The sequence below is a fragment of the Prionailurus viverrinus genome, chromosome B3 (genome assembly GCF_022837055.1).
Source record: "Prionailurus viverrinus isolate Anna chromosome B3, UM_Priviv_1.0, whole genome shotgun sequence".
In the NCBI taxonomy this organism is placed as follows: Eukaryota; Metazoa; Chordata; class Mammalia; order Carnivora; family Felidae; genus Prionailurus; species Prionailurus viverrinus.
The window spans coordinates 120,143,737-120,161,000 of record NC_062566.1 but is presented as its reverse complement, the minus strand read 5'-3'; positions in this window follow the sequence as shown (position 1 = coordinate 120,161,000).

Sequence of the window (17,264 nt, the reverse complement as noted above, 5' to 3'; positions counted from 1 at the left end):
AGGTGAAATTATTGACCCAAGATTGGTATGAAATGCAAAGTATGGTTGTTAAATTGAGTTAAGGGGAGGAATCATGCACTTGAGAAAATTCAAACTCTTTCATTTCTGTCTGGTCACTAATGGCCTTGAGGAAGAACTCTTCCAGAAAACACTATGATTAGCATTATGTAAAGACAGTCTTAATCTAGTCTCTCAATGGCCACTTGGAAGTGTCCTCAGGCCTGACCCACACCCAGATGTAGGTGGGAAAATGTTTATTCTCTACTGTGAGGTGTCTGTCTAAAAGCCAATTCTTCCTCCACTGCTGCTGAGGAATGGAAGAGTTTCTGAGCAGTCTTTTAAAAGGTAATTTAACTGTCTAAGGCAAAACACAAGATAACTGTTTCCAGTAAAACTACAGGAAAAATTCAGAAAGCAGAGTGAATTTTCTAATATGGAATCTGGCTGTAACAAAGGCAAACTCACTTCCATTTCGTCTTTAATGGCCACAATTTTAGGACTACTGCCTCTTCCATTAAAATGTCTCTGCTATGGTTTTGAATTGTCCCTCCTCAATGTTGCCAATCCTAAGTTACTAAATTGACCATTCTGCTTTTCATGTGTCATTGGTTTTTTTAAGTTTATTTATTATTTATTTGTTTGTTTGTTTGTTTGTATATTTAGTAATCTCTACCACCCAATGTGGGGCTCAAATTCACAATCCCAAGATCAAGAGTCACAATCTCTTCCAATTGAGACAACCAGGAGCCCCCTGTGTTTCATTGTTTTATTATTCTTTTTTAACCTCAAAGCCTCTGTTTTAAATGTTCACCAGTCCTGCTGAGAGAGAACAACCCTATCTCCATTTAGTTGTTTCTGTTTGCCATAATTTCTCCCCTTAGCCTAAAGTACATTTTAAATGAATAAAAACATCATTTTGTATTCAAGTTAGATATAAAGCTCATAGTCTTCCCTTATTTAATGGCCTGTACAAGACATGCTGACCTTGAGTTTGAAAGTCCAAGTTCAGAGATTTGCAAATTTCTTGGGATCCTGAGAATAGGTTTACAGGGCAGAGGGCACCACAAATTTCTCAATTTTAATAGTAGTAATAGTATGATTCTACCTCAGCTGGGCCAGATTTAACCTGGAAATGGAATGAAATGGAAAGCCAGATTGTTTTATAATTGACAGCTTTGTCTCTCAGCAGATGGCTGTAATCTCCTGCATGTGCCAAACACAGACTCTAGGATTTTTGAGTTTGTAGTGAAAACAGAAAGGACAAATATTTATCGTAATTACAACATTTGTGCATTGGATATAGTTTCACAGCCTTTTAATCCTCCTTGATTAGAAAATACAGAGTGACTTTTTTTTCCTTGCCAGTTCAAGAAGTTTGTTTACCATCACTTTGAGAAACATTTCAAGTTTTAATAAAGCTAGGTCATTCAGAAACAGAAAACAGCTCTTCTTTTAGTTTACTTCCTAGTGAATCTATATGTCACATTCAGGGAGTTTGAATTAGCAATTGTAGTCCCCAGTATGCAACTACCTACAGCACTCAAATTCAAGAAGCATTGTAGTCAACTCTGGATTTGTCTGAGGAAATGATCCAGTTTTCAATATTTTCTTTTTCCACTCATTACTGCTGGTTAGGTCTTGTCAGGAAGGTCAGTTGGGGATCTCTAAAGTGATTTACATAATTAGGTTCTCTGTGTAGTTTATGGAAATTACTTCTGGGGCAGCGTGACCCATACCTGATTAATCCCATCAGATCATGCCCACCTCCATTGTTAATAAATCCTTAGTCAGCATCTACATTGTGGCCATCCTGGAAAGTACTGAGCTATTTCCAGAGAACTGCAAATTGTAATTCAAATGTAAAGTCCTTGGACTGAAATCAAGGTTTTCCTTCAGTTTTGGAGTAATGGGTGAAAATATAGGAAACTACATCAGCAAATGTAAGTTCAAGACATACCTCCTCCACTTTAAGCTTTGGTGCCTTGGGCAAGTCAATTAAGTTTTCTTAGACTATTTCCTGACTTGTCAAATGCTAAACCATTTAAGATTGTTACTTTGACAAAAACATCCAAAAGTATTATATATGTGGCCACCCAGATTCTTTCTTCTCTTTTTTTTTTTTTACTAATAAAAAATACTTTTTATTTTTAGCTGTGATGAAAACACATAAAATAAAATTCATCATCTTCACCACTTGTAAGTGTGTAATTCAGTAATGTTAGTACATTCACATTGTTGTGAACTCAGAAAATTAATCCCTAAGATTCTGTTCTTCCAGAACCACTCCCAGTACCAAAATTTATACTAGTCAGGATACTCCAGAGAAACAGAATCAACAGAGAGAGAGAGAAAAGAGAGATACAGAGAAAAGAGAGACAGAGAGAAGGGAGAGAGAAAGGAGGAGGGGGTGAGAAAGGGAGGGAGCGAGATTTATTATAAAGTCTTGGTTTACACTGATATGGAGGCTGACAAGTCAAAAATCTGCAGAGTGGGCTCATGGGCTAGAGACACAGAAGAGCCAATGTTCCAGTTGAGTCTAGGAGTACTCTGCTCTAGAACCAGGAAAAAGTGATGTTGCAGATAAAGTCTGAAGGCAGTTTGCTGAAGAATTCTCTCTTCCTCAGGGGAGAACAGTCTTTTTATTCTACTTAGATCTTCAACTGACCCGATGAAGCTCAGCCACATTAGGTACAGCAATCTGCTTTACTCAAAGTCTACCCATTTAAATATTACTTTCATCCAAAACACCTTCACAGAAACACCCAGAACAATGTTTGACCAAATATATGGGCACGCTATGGCCCTGACACATAAAATTCACCACCACACTCAGTAAAAGTCACCCCAAAATAGATTTTCCCTGCCTTTCACTTCAGCATTCATACTAACACCAGGGTAAACCTTAAGTGCAAATCAGATTACATCATATCCTGCTTAAAACTATTGAATTATTCTACATTTCCCAAAGGACAAAGGCCAAACTCCTTAACCACCTGTAAGCCTCCTCCATTTCTCACCTGACTTCAATCTCTATTTCCAAGTGTACTTTCTACTCCTCAGAACTGATCCAATCTACCACATGAACTCCTTCTCTTCCAGCCTACAGAACCATTTACATTTCTTTTTTTTAATTTTTTTAAAATTTTTTAAAATTTACATCCAAGTTAGCATATAGTGCAACAATGATTTCAGGAGTAGATTCCTTAGTGCCCCTTACCCATTTAGCCTATCCTCCCTCCCACAACTCCTCCAGTAACACTCAGTTTATTCTCCATATTTATGAGTCTCTTCTCTGTTGTCCCCCTCCCTCGTTTTATATTATTTTTGTTTCCCTTCCCTTATGTTCATCTGTTTTGTCTCTTAAAGTCCTCATATGAGTGAAGTCATATGATTTTGTTTTTCTCTAATTTCACTTAGCATAATACCCTCCAGTTCCATCCATGTAGTTGCAAATGGCAACATTTCATTCTTTTTGATTGCCAAGTAATACTCCATTATATATATATATATATATATATATATACCACATTTTCTTTATCATTCATACATCAATGGACATTTGGGCTCTTTCCATACTTTGGCTATTGTTGAGAGTGCCGCTATAAACATGGGGGTGCATGTGTCCCTTCGAAACAGCACACCTGTATCCCTGGGATAAATGCCTAGTGGTGCAATTGCTGGGTCATAGGGTAGTTCTATTTTTAGTTTTTTGAGAAACCTCCATACTGTTTTCCAGAGTGGCTGCACCAGCTTGCATTCCCACCAACAACGCAAAAGAGATCCTCTTTCTCCGCATCCTCCCCAACATCTGTTGTTGCCTGAGTTGTTAATGTTAGCCATTCTGAAGGTGTAAGGTGGTATCTCACTGTGGTTTTGATTTGTACTTCCCTGATGATGAGTGATGTTGAGCATTTTTTCATGTGTCGGTTGGCCATCTAGATGTCTTCTTTGGAGAAGTGTCTGTTCATGTCTTTTGCCCATTTCTTCACTGGATTCTTTGTTTTTTGGGTGTTGAGTTTGATAAGTTCTTTGTAGATTTTGGATATGTCTGATATTATCTGATATGTCATTTGCAAATATCTTCTCCCATTCTCTCTGTTGCCTTTTAGTTTTGCTGATTGTTTCCTTCTCTGTGCAGAAGCTTTTTATTTTGATGAGGTCCCAGTAGTTCATTTTTGCTTTTGTTTCCCTTGCCTCCGGAGACGTGTTGAGTAAGAAGTTGCTGCGGCCAAGATCAGAGAGGTTTTTGCCTGCTTTCTCCTTGAGGATTTTGATGGCTTCCTGTCTTACATTGAGGTCTTTCATCCATTTTGAGTTTATTTTTGTCTGTGGTGTCAGAAAGTGGTCCAGGTTCATTCCTCTGCATGTCGCTGTCCAGTTTTCCCAGCACCACTTGCTGAAGAGATTGTCTTTATTCCATTGAATACTCTTTCCTGCTTTGTCAAAGATTAGTTGGCCATATGTTTGTGGGTCCATTTCTGGGTTCTCTATTCTGTTCCATCGATCTGAGTGTCTGTTCTTATGCCAATACCATACTATCTTGATGACCACAGCTTTGTGGTATAGCTCGAAGTCCGGGATTGTGATTCTTCCTGTTTTGGTTTTCTTTTTCAAGATTGCTCTGGCTCTTCAGGGTCTTTTCTGGTTCCATACAAATTTTAGGATTATTTGTTCTAGCTCTGTGAAGAATGCTATGGATTGCATTGAATAGGTAGATTGCTTTGGATAGTTATAGACATTTTAACAATATTTTCTCTCATGAGCATGGAATGTTTTTCCATTTCTTTGTGTCTTCTTCAATTTCTTTCATAAGCTTTCTATAGTTTTCAGCGTATAGATTTTTCATCCCTTCAGTTAGGTTTTCTTCCTAGTTATTTTACTGGTTTGGGTGCAATTATAAATGGGATGGATTCCTTGATTTCTCATTCTGATGCTTCATTATTGGTGTATAGGATTCAAACTGTTTTCTGTGGGTTGATTTTATATACTGCTACTTTACTGAATTCATGGATCAGTTCTAGAAGTTTTTTAGTGGAATCTTTTGGGTTTTCCATATAGAGTATCATGTCATCTGTGAAGAGTGAAAGTTTGGCCTCCTTCTGTGTGACTTGGATGACTTTTATTTCTTTGTGTTGTCTGACTGCAGAGGCTAAGACTCCCGATACTATGTTGAATAACAGTGGCAAGAGTGGACATCCCTGTCTTGTTCCTGACTTTAGGGGGAAAGCTGTCAGTTTTTCCACATTGAGGATGATTTAGCGTTGGGTCTTTCATATATGGCTTTTATGATCTGGAGGTATTGTCCTTCTATCCCTACTTTCTTGAGGGTTTTTATCAAGAAAGGATGTTGTATTTTGTCAAATGGTTTCTCTGCATCTATTGAGAGGATCATATGGTTTTTGTCCTTTCTTTTATTGATGTGATGAATCATGTTAATTGTTTTGTGGATATTGAAACAGCCCTGCATCCCAGGTATAAATCCCACTTGGTCGTGTTGAATAGTGTTTTTAATGTATTGGTGGAGCCGGTTGGCTAATATCTTGTTGAGGATTTTTGCATCCATGTTCATCAGGGAAATTGGTCTATAGTTCTCCTTTTTAGTGGGGTCTCTGTCTGGTTTTGGAATCAGAGTAAAGCTGGCCTCATAGAAAGACTTTGGAAGTTGTCCTTCCATTTACATTTTTTGGAACAGTTTCAAGAGAATAGGTGTTAACTCTTCTTTAAATGTTTGGTAGAATTCCCCTGGAAAGCCATCTGGCCCTGGAGTCTTGTTTTTTGGCAGATTTTTGATTACTAATTCGATTTCCTTACTGGTTATGGGTCTGTTCAAATTTTCTGTTTCTTCCTGTTTCAGTTTTGGTAGTGTATATGTGTCTAGGAATTTGTCCATTTCTTCCAGATTGCCCATTTTATTGGCATATAATTGCTCAAAATATTCTCTTATTATTGTTTTTATTTCTGTTGTGTTGGTTGTGATCTCTCCTCTTTCATTCTTGATATTACTTATTTGGGTCTTTTCCTTTTTCATCTTGATCAAACTGACTAGTGGTTTATCAATTTTGTTAATTCTTTCAAAGAACCAACTTCTGCTTTCATTGATCTGTTCTACTGTTTTTTTTTTTGTTTTGTTTTGTTTTGTTTTTCTGGGGTTTTTTTGGTTTCAATAGCATTAATTTCTGCTCTAATCTTTATTTCCTGTCTTCTGCTGGTTTGGGGTTTTATTTGCTGTTCTTTTTCCAGCTCCTTAAGGCGTAAGGTTAGGTTGTGTTTCTGAGACCTTTCTTCCTTCTCTAGGAATGCCTGGATTGCTATATACTTTCCTCTTAGGACCGCCTTTGCTGTGTCCCAGAGGTTTTGGGTTGTAGTGTTATCATTTTCATTGACCACCATATACTTTTTAATTTCCTCTTTAACTTCTTGGTTAGCCCATTCATTCTTCAGTAGGATGTTCTTCAGTCTCCAAGTATTTGTTACCTTTCCAAATTTTTTCATGTGGTTGATTTCGAGTTTCATAGCATTGTGGTCTGAAAATATGTACGGTATGATCTCGATCTTTTGTATTTACTTAGGGCTGGTTTGTGTCCCAGTATATGGTCTGTTCTGGAGAACATTCCATGTCCACTGGAGAAGAATGTATATTCTGCTGCTTTAGGATGAAATGTCCTGAACATATCTAAGTCCATCTGGTACAGCATGCCATTCAAAGCCATTGTTTCCTTGTTGATTTTTTGATTAGATGATCTGTCCAGTGCTGTGAGTGGGGTGTTGAAGTCTCCTACAGTTATGGTATTACTATCGATGAGTTTCTTCATGTTTGTGATTAATTGATTTATATATTTGGGTTCTCACACATCTGGCACATAAATATTTACAATTTTTAGGTCTTCTTGGTGGATACACCCCTTCGTTATGATATAATGCCCTTCTTCATCTCTTGATACAGTCTTTATTTTATTTTTTGTATTTTTTTAATGTTTATTTATTTATTTTTGAGAGAGAAAGAGAAAGAGCATGAGCAGGGGAGGAGCAGAGAGAGAGGGAGACACAGAATCAGAAACAGGCTCCAGGCTCTGAGCTGTCAGCACAGAGCCTGATGCAGGGCTTAAACTCACAAACCATGAGATCATGACCTGAGCCGAAGCCGGACGCTCAACTGACTGAGCCACCCAGGTGCCCCAATACAGTCTTTATTTTAATGTCTAGATTGTCTGATATAAGTGTGGCTACTCCGGCTTTCTTTTGTTGACCATTAGCAAGATAGATGGTTCTCCATCCCCTTATTTTCTTTTTTTTTTTTTTTTCCCAACGTTTATTTATTTTTGGGACAGAGAGAGACAGAGCATGAATGGGGGAGGGGCAGAGAGAGAGGGAGACACAGAATCGGAAACAGGTTCCAGGCTCTGAGCCATCAGCCCAGAGCCCGACGCGGGGCTCGAACTCACAGACCGCGAGATCGTGACCTGGCTGAAGTCGGACGCTTAACCGACTGCGCCACCCAGGCGCCCCCATCCCCTTATTTTCAATATGAAGGTGTCTTTAGGTCTAAAGTGGGTCTCTTGTAAACAGCATATAGATGGATCTTTTTTTCTTATCCATTCTGTTATCCTGTGTCTTTTGATCAGAGCATTGAGTCCATTGACGCTTAGAGTGAGTACTGAAAGATATGAATTTATTGCCATTATGGTGTTTGTAGAGTTGGAGTTTCTGGTGGTGTTCTCTGGTCCTTTCTAATCTTTTGTTGCTTTTGGCTTTTATTTATATATATATAAATGTAAATATTTGTGTATATTTACATTTATATAAATATATATATTTATAATTTGTATAACATATATATATTTATGTATATAAATACATAAATATATATATGTTATACACATTATATATATATTTATATGTATATTTATATATATGTATGTATATATATATGTATATTTATATATATATGTATATATTTGTATATGTAAATATATATATATTTATACACATATATACATGTATGTGTATACATTTATTTATATATATATATATATTTTATATATAAATAAAAAAATATATAAATATTTTATATATAAATAAAATATATATTTATATATATTTATATATATTTATAATATTTATATATTTTTATATATTTGTATATTCATTATATTTATTTTATATATTTATATTTATAGATTTATAATATTTTATATTATATATATATTTATATATATAAATATTTTATATATAAATAAAAAATATATAAATATTTATATATAAATATAAATATTTGTGTGTATTTATATTTATATAAATATATATATTTATAATGTGTATAACATATATAAATATATATATGTTATACACATTATATATATATTTACATATATAAATATATGTATATATTTTTATATGTAAATATATATATTTATACACATATATACATATATGTATATATTTATACACATATATACATATATGTTTATATTTATATATGTAAATATATATATATTTATACACATATATACATATATGTATATATATTTACGTATATTTAATATATATATAAATATATAAACATATATATACGTATATTTATATACATATATGTATATATTTACACATATATGTATATATATATTTTTTTCATCTTTTCTCCCCTCAGAGAGTTCCCCCTTAAAATTTCTTGCAGAGCTGGTTTAGTGGTCACAGACTCCTTTAATTTTTCTTTGTCTGGGAAACTTTTTATCTCTCCTTCTATTTTGAATGACAGCCTTGCTGGTTAAAGAATTCTTGGATACATATTTTTCTGATTCAGCACACTGAGTATATCCTGCCACTCCTTTCTGGCCTGCCAAGTTTCTGTGGATAGGTCTGCTGCAATCCTGATCTGTCTTCCATTGTAGGTTAAGGAATTTTTTTCCTTTGCTGCTCTCATGATTCTCTCCTTGCCTGAGTATTTTCTGAATTTGACTATGCTATTCCTTGTTGATGGTTGGTTTTTGTTGAATATAATGGGGGTCCTCTGTGCTTCCTGGATATTGATGTCTGTGTCTTTCCACAGGTTAGAACGTTTTCCACTATGATTTGCTCACATACCCCCTTTTCTCTCTCTTCCTCTTCTTGGACCCCTATGATTCTGATGTTCCTTTTTAATGAGTCACTGATTTCTCTAATTCTTAAATCGTGCTCTTTTGCCTCAATCTCCCTCTTTTTTTTTGCTTCATTAGTCTCTATAAATGTGTCCTCTATATCGCTGATTCTCTGTTCTGTCTCACCCTTCCTGGCTGTCGCTGCATCCATCTGTGATTACAGCTCATTTATAGAATTTTTAATTTCATTCTGGCTATTTTTTATTTCTTTTATCTCTGCAGAAAGGGATTCTAATCTGTTTTTAACTCCAGCTATTATTCTTATTATCGTGGTTCTAAATTCTGATTCAGACATCTTTCTTATACCTGTGTTGGTTAAATCCTGGCTGTCGTTTCTTCGTGATCTTTCTTTTGGAATGAATTCCTTCATTTTGTCATTTTGAAGGGAGAAAAGGAATTAATGAGGTAGAAAAATTGAAATTAAAAAAATAAATTAAAAAAATATTAAACTTAAACAATTAAGCACACACACACACACACAAACAAATTGAATAAATGATGCTAGATCCTAGGTGTCTTATGGTCTGGGTATTCAAAATGGTTTGACAGATTAGAGAAAAAAATGGGAGGGAGAGAAAAAAAGAAATCGTTTGAGATTTTGAAAAATTGAATACACTGAAGTAGACTAAAATAAAATGATGGAAGTAAAATAGAATTTGAAAAAATTACACAAAAGTTAAAAACTTAGTAATAAAAATTAAAAATATTTTTAAAAAATGAAAATAGAAATGAATTTTTTCTCTTTCTGTATTCAAGAAAAGGAAAAGAAGTCTAAACTTGAAAAAAAAAGAAAAGAGAGAAAATTGAATAGATGGACCTGCTAACAGATTGAAGTAGGACAGAAATTACTTCCTTTTCCCTTAGAAGTCTGTTTATGTAGCGCTTTATAGTCCATAAACTAAGCACACGGTAAGACTTGTGTTCTTGAAGAGCGAAGCCAGCCCAGTTTGGCAGGGCTCAGTGTAACAGCTCCGCTCTCCACTAGATGGTGCTGCTAGCCTACTGGGGTGAATTGTTGCAAAGCTCGTAGGTGCGTATGCACATACGTGGGAGCGGTGAAGATGGTGCCACTCAGTTACCCAGTCTGTTCTATGGGATCACCAATTGCGCACCAGTCCTCTGTCTACAGCTTTCATCCACTCCCCGCTTCTTCACTCTCCATGACCAGGCCCCAGGCAGTAAATCTCCCCCGAGTTTTGTCTCAAATGTGGCTGTTTTCCCTGGCCCCTTCCTTCTGAAGGACTGCGGCTTTGACCCATTCCGCCCCTCTGTGGGAGGGTCTCACTGAGCAATCGGCTGCACCCAGGAACACTTGCTGGACCCTGCTGCTGCTGGTCCCTGAGACTATGGCCAGGTGCCAACCTGCCCTAGAAAAAGTTCATGAGATAGTGTAGCAGCGGTGTTTCAGGGATTATGGAAAATCACAACACACATCTGGCACCAGGCTTCACCCTTACGAACCTGTTTCAACACCAGCGAATGTGGCCGTTTTCCAGGGTCTGCTGGGACCAGGTGGCTTCAACAGTCTCTACCAAGTGTCCTTCCAGCAGTGGGACCGCTTTTCCCTGTGTGGCCCAAGAACCTCCCGGACCCCACTCTGTTCCTGGGGATTTGCCCTTCCCACCAGAGCACCACCAGTTATGGAGCTGTGGAGTTGCAGCCTTTGCGCTCCCCTTGTTTACAGTCTTAATGGAATTTAAACCCTCTCCTCTCTCCTTTCTCCGTTTTTAGTTTACTCCCTGCGGCTATTTCCAATTTTCCACTTTCTCTTCAGCTGCTTTTGGGGAGGGGTGCTTTTCCCATATGCTCCTCCCCTCCCCAGTCTCTGTCCTCTCTCTGCCCACAAAAGTGGCTCCCTACCCTCTGCGGCTTCCTGCTCCCCAAATTCACTTCTCTGTACTGCATACGTGCTGAATTCTGTGGTTCAGGTTGTGCAGATTGATGTGTTAATCCTCCAATCAGTTTTCTAGATGTGTAGGATGGTTTAGTGTTGGTCTGCTGTATTTCATGGACACGAAACACACAAAAAACATCCATGCTGTTCCACTATCTTGGCTACTCCTCACCATTTACATTTCTTACACCACACCAATTTTCATGCCTCCATCTATCTTTATCTACTCTCTTCCCTCTTCCTTCACTCCTCCCTAGTTTGCCCATTTTCAACTATATTTGCCTAGAAAGCATATATTAAAAATCCAAGAACCACCTTAAGCATCACCTCCTCGGAGATGCCTTTACTGACTTCCAATCAAAGTTATTCACTTCTTGATCTTACCACTGAAGTATGCCACTATAGCATCACTCTGAAATGCCCTCATTTTCTCTTTATGCCTGGCTATAAGCTATGTTAAATCCAGGAACTCTTTTCTTTGTTTCTTAAATGCCTGATTCCCATTAAGAACACAAAAATTGTAGAATGAATGAAAGGAGGGATTTGATGAACAAATTGAGGCTTAATTTGGTAATCAGTGGAATAATCACTAAAGGTGTTTAATTAAAAATGTCTTCTTTGAAAGAAGAAAGAGTTGTGTTTTAAGAAGATGAGTCTGCCATTGATGGAAAGAAGTTATGAGGGCAAGATAGAAGAAAGAAAAGGGAGGCAGAGAGGCTATGTAGGTGATTGTAATAGTCCAAGGATAAAGTAAGAAGGAATTAAACCAGATAAATGGAATATAAATAGGAGATACTCCTATTTATGAATATTTTCCCCTTCTTTAGAATATGTGGTAGAATTTCATTTTCTTTGACCTTTGTATCATGGCTACATGTTTTTCTTTGGTCACTGAGATGTTACTGGAAGTGATATGTGCCACATCTAAACAGAAGCTCAAAAAGCCAGTACATCATCTGCCACATTCTGATTTTAACATCTCAAGGATCATGACCATATGTCAAGCTGTAACCTATGTCAGTCTGGTTCTCTGAAAGACAATCTGGAGAAGAATTGTATTGTACATGTGTGACGAGTGAGTCACTTTTCTTGGGTTAAATAATGAGATTTTGGAACTGTTTGTTACTACAGCAAAACCTAGCTAATCCTGATTTATCAGGATTTGGCAACCAATGGAAGAGGGCTTGAGTAGCATAAAATACTAACATTCAGCATGAGGGAATATAGAACTTTCATCTTGAATAACTGAGTCTGCCACATGTTGTTGCTCCTGGTGTGCACCTCACAACTGCAGGCCTCCTGTTCACATCATAATCTCTCTGAATTGGGGCTCTCAGAGTTATGTTATGCATAACCTGCACAGATATACACAACATCCCTGGGAATGATTCATTCAGAAAAAAATATATATATTATTTATTGTCCACTGACTCTTAAATGAAATTCTGAGTACTGCAAATACAAAGGCAAAATAGAGTTCTTCACTCTCTGTGATGTGGTCAGAGGCCAGCACAATGTGGCAGAGGCTCTGATAGATCGACTCTGCACAGATAGTGGAGGAGGCAACCAGCTCTGTGAGTTGTAGTTGAGCTGGAGTTTGAAGACTGATTTGGAATTGTTCATACAGAGAAGGGAAGTGGGTCATTTAAGTGCAAGAAACAGGTAAAAGTCCATGACATTTTAGAGAAACTGCAACAGATCCATGTAGCTATAGTTTAGGTATAAATTTTGGAGATGAGTAGAAATGTAGGAAAAAGATTGGAAAGTTAAGTTGAGGTCATTTTGAAAGATTTTGTATTCTGCTAGTGATTTAGGCTTTATTTCTGTAACAAGAGTCCTAGAATTTTTTCATCAGTTGAGTGTTGTATTTCAGTTTTATGTTTTAAAAACATATTAATAGGAGATTTCTACCATACTATTGATTGAAATAAGGATATTAGATCTAAAAGGGGAAGCTGATATATTCTGCTTAGGATCTTTGGATTAGCTTTCTGATTTGAAAAAAAAATAAATTTGAGAGTTAAATTTTATTAATACTGATTCACATGGATGGATCCAACTCCATCACTCGTGCTACTTTGAAATTTTATTGACTTGAATGTAGCTTGGAATACATGGGCCGTCATGTAGAACCTGGAAATCTTTGTGTCATGCAAAGATTGCCTCTCTTCTCCTGATATGTAATCATGTAGGGCAATAAACAATACCACCCAGAGCGAGAGGACTTTTTGAGAACTTATAAAGAGCAGAGGTCACCCAATTATAATCTGAATTTACAAGTCCTCTAGGGAGCAAAGTCCAATTGGATGAGCTTTGTGTCTGATCTTCTTTGTTTTTTGGCTTTTAAAGTCTTCCCCAGACTGACATTTACCATGATAGATTGCCACCTGTATCATGGGCAATGATCTCTGGTTAATGTTTGTCAGTTCAGGCATTACTATAAAATGCTAGCATCTAGATCTGCTGCATCATCAGAATTTGAAATAAGCCCTTTAGGCATTCTTCCTGCCATGAAATTACTGCTTTCAGCCTAGTGTAGCCCCTTAGTTACCCCATTTATAAGTTTTTCAGATTTGTCATTTAGTGTTAACTGTCCTCTGCTTTTTCATTGAATAAATAAAAATTGGGCAATAAGGACTATCCTAGTGATGTCGCAAATGACCCAACATGATAACACAGCTGATCCCTAAAAATATGCCTCTGACTGTGAAAATGCACTGAATTTTAAGGCCTTTGTACATTGGTGAGGAATTCATTAAAAAGCAGCCTTCAGAATGAAGACAAAATCAGAGAGTTATAAATGGCCTGGTGAGACATAGATGTCAAAGTAGATGCCAGATGTTGGCATATCTAAAGTCAAAGGAGAACTGAATTTGAATTTTGATTCACTTGAGGAGAAGGCACAATAATTATTCCCTACCCAAGGATTGTTGTCCCAGAGACCTACAGAATGTTCCCCTAAATTGAGAAATATTTGTGCTAGGGAATCTAGTGCCTGGCACAGAGTAATCACTCCATTAATGCTAGCTATTAATATTACTCTCCCACTGAACTGAGAAATAAATTAAAAATTTCAAGTTGAACTTAAAATCAAGTACTCCTTTGGCTTTTATACTAATTAACACATAGCCTATGATTCAAAACTATATACATCTTTAATCCTTCTGCCAAATTCGTAATGTGATGAGATGGCTCCCCTGCCCCTTGATAATGCTGCAGATGGCAAAACAGGACTGGTGGTGTCTGATAATATGTGCTCCCTACCATGTTCAATAGAGATATTTTGAAAAATGAGATTTAACTAAAGGAATCTGTGAAACTGAAATAAGAAACCTTCTCATAATGAGATTGGCCATTTTGCAGCCTTTAAGAATAACTATAGTTACAGTTGTAGGAAAATGCACATCTTACTAGGTTTCATATTTACAACCATTATCTCATTCAATTTTCTCAGCAGTCCTATGAGGTAGATATTCTTACTTCTTTTCGCATATGAGGAAACTGAGATTCAGGAACTGGCCCTCATCACACAGCCAGTAATTGGTGTGCTGTGATTTGCATCCAGACTGGCTGAATCCAAAGTCTGTGTTTTTAATCACTACAATTCATGGCTTTCCCACTAGTGCAAGTTCAGGGTAAGTTTTATTCCTCTCTTTGCATTATTTTATGCATCAAGAGGCTTCACAAATGTGATTCCTTAGACTGTCTGAATGATTGAGTGAACCTCAATGCAAAGATTGTTAGGTTTCTCTGAAACACCCTTTCTTTGATAAATCTCTCAAAGGGAATAGTCCAGGGATAATAAATCGAGGCATCTCGGGGACTCATGGGAATTTACCTCTGTGATTGATGGAATGAGCAGGCTGTCACCTGCATACATAGTAAATAAAGCCATGGAAATGCATGAGATTGCCACCTGAAAATTGACATTGGTTTGTTCATTTTCTTATGGGAAGAATACAATTGAAATGAAGGAAGCTGAGGGGAACCATAAGAGTGATTGATAGAAAGATACAGAGTTTAGATTAGGAAACTAGAAAAGAAAATAGAAGGTTTTATTATTATTATATTACTATGTCTTCAAAGTGTGCCAGCACCCTTTCCTCAGTGCAATCACAAAGTATACAACACCCTACTAGGCACGATAGAAGACAGAAAGACTGAGAGAGAAGGGAGGATAGAGATGTGCTCTCTGTTCTTAAGGAGCCAATGATTTAATTAACATATTAAAAGTTAATTTGTACTGGGTTGAAGGGCATGCACATGAATGATATGAGCACATGTTCATCACCCAAGGCCACCTTTACTGATATCATTTCATATAATTTGTCTCTAAGCAAATGGACCTTCTAAAAAAGAAAACCCAAGCTCTCTTGACCAGCAAAGGCTAAGCAGGGTATGAAATGCAATGTGTCAAAGGCATGCAGGCAAAGCATTCTTTAAATAGACAAAGGAAGGAAAACCAAGGCAAAAGACTATCTTTTATGATATGGTAAAGGAAGGCAGATACTTAATGATCCAAGTGCCAGAGAACCTTGCTACATTCATTTACCTCAAATTTTAGTAAGGGAATAATTTAAAGAATTGATTATAAAAGAGTTCCACACAGGGTTATTTAAATAGGATTTTTCAGTCTTTTTTATAGCAAAAATGCACTTATTTTTAATTTGTATGCGATATAAAATGCAGATATCTTAGTGGATCTGAGATAATCATCAAGGTACCTTCCAAGGATATTTGGCCAACTCTTTAGAAATCCTTAGGTATCAACTTCCAAACCACAGTTACACGGAAATGATAATGGAATAGGGTAAGCATTACACTGTAAGGAAATAACAGGAGGTGAAAAATTCAAAAAGAGAAAGAAAAATATTCTCCTTTAAATTCAAGGAAATAGGGGGATACCAGCTTCTAACAGACCATGAATTTGAGCTTCCATGGAAAATTGTGAACATTTCCCTTTAAGACATTTCAAACTGGGGTGAATCATGTTTCTAGCAAAGTCTTTTCTAAGTAAGTCTTCTGTATCTGTCTATAGGATGTGGGATTAGCTGTGTCTCTGACTCCCATGCCTTTTCCAGCATTTAATTCCAGTTGGAAAACTTTAATGTGAAACCACACTTCTATCCTTTAAGGTCATAGCTGTTAAGAAGTTGCTCATGAGTGTGGCTTATTGTTTGCTCTGAAGAACAGTTCCCAGAGAGTGATGTGGCTCAGGGACAACACTGCACATGGTAGGCATTAAACAAATTCTTGTTGAGTGTTTTTTAATTGACAGACCACAATTGGAGAATATCTCTCTTATGTGGACCCTCCATAGTATAAAATCTATCTCCATATCATTGTCCTCATGACAAGGGATAGGTTGAGTATCAGGTTTAGAATTCTCTCAGTTGTCATGCCCTTTGCCATTTAGACAGTCCCCACTCATCTGTTCCTTTGGGTTTTAGAGGCAAATAATGACTGCCACTCAGGTTTAATGATAGTTTCACTTTGAAGTATTCAGAAGAAAAAGTCACCTCAGCACAAAATAATGTTCTCCCTAGATTACTGTGATCATCTGGTACCAGAAGATGAAAAGGAACACTCTTTGGTAGTATAAGGTATTTAGTACCCATTAATACACAACTCATCCTTTCTGAACAAAGGCTATCACAGAAATCTGGCCAAATTAGAAGGTGAGGAAGCTCCTCTTGTGGGCAACCAGAGGTGATATTTTACTGCATATACCTCTGTTCAGAGGAAGCTTCAAAGATTCCACATACCCTGGGCCAGATGAAGACTTTAAATCTCACCAAAGAGCATTGCACATCTGGACTGTGTCTTCTAGACTAAGTATGAATCCTGGAAGAATGAACACGCATATTGGTTTTCCAGAGCTGAGATTTAAAAAACCCCATAGTGTCTCTCTCTTTATTTTTCTGGCTATTGTCAGTTTAAATGTCTTGGTTTAGGGGCACCTGGGTGGCTCAGTCGGTTGGGCGTCCGACTTTGGCTCAGGTCATGATCTCGCGGTCTGTGAGTTCGAGCCCTGCATCGGGCTCTGTGCTGACAGTTCAGAGCCTGCAGCCTGTTTCAGATTCTGTGTCTCCCTCTCTCTATGACCTTCCCCCATTCATGCTCTGTCTCTCTCTGTTTCAAAAATGAATAAACATTAAAAAAAATTTTAAATGTCTTGGTTTAAAGTGTAAGTGAAAAAGCTAACGGAACTTCATTTGAAGAGAAAGGGTGCCAAG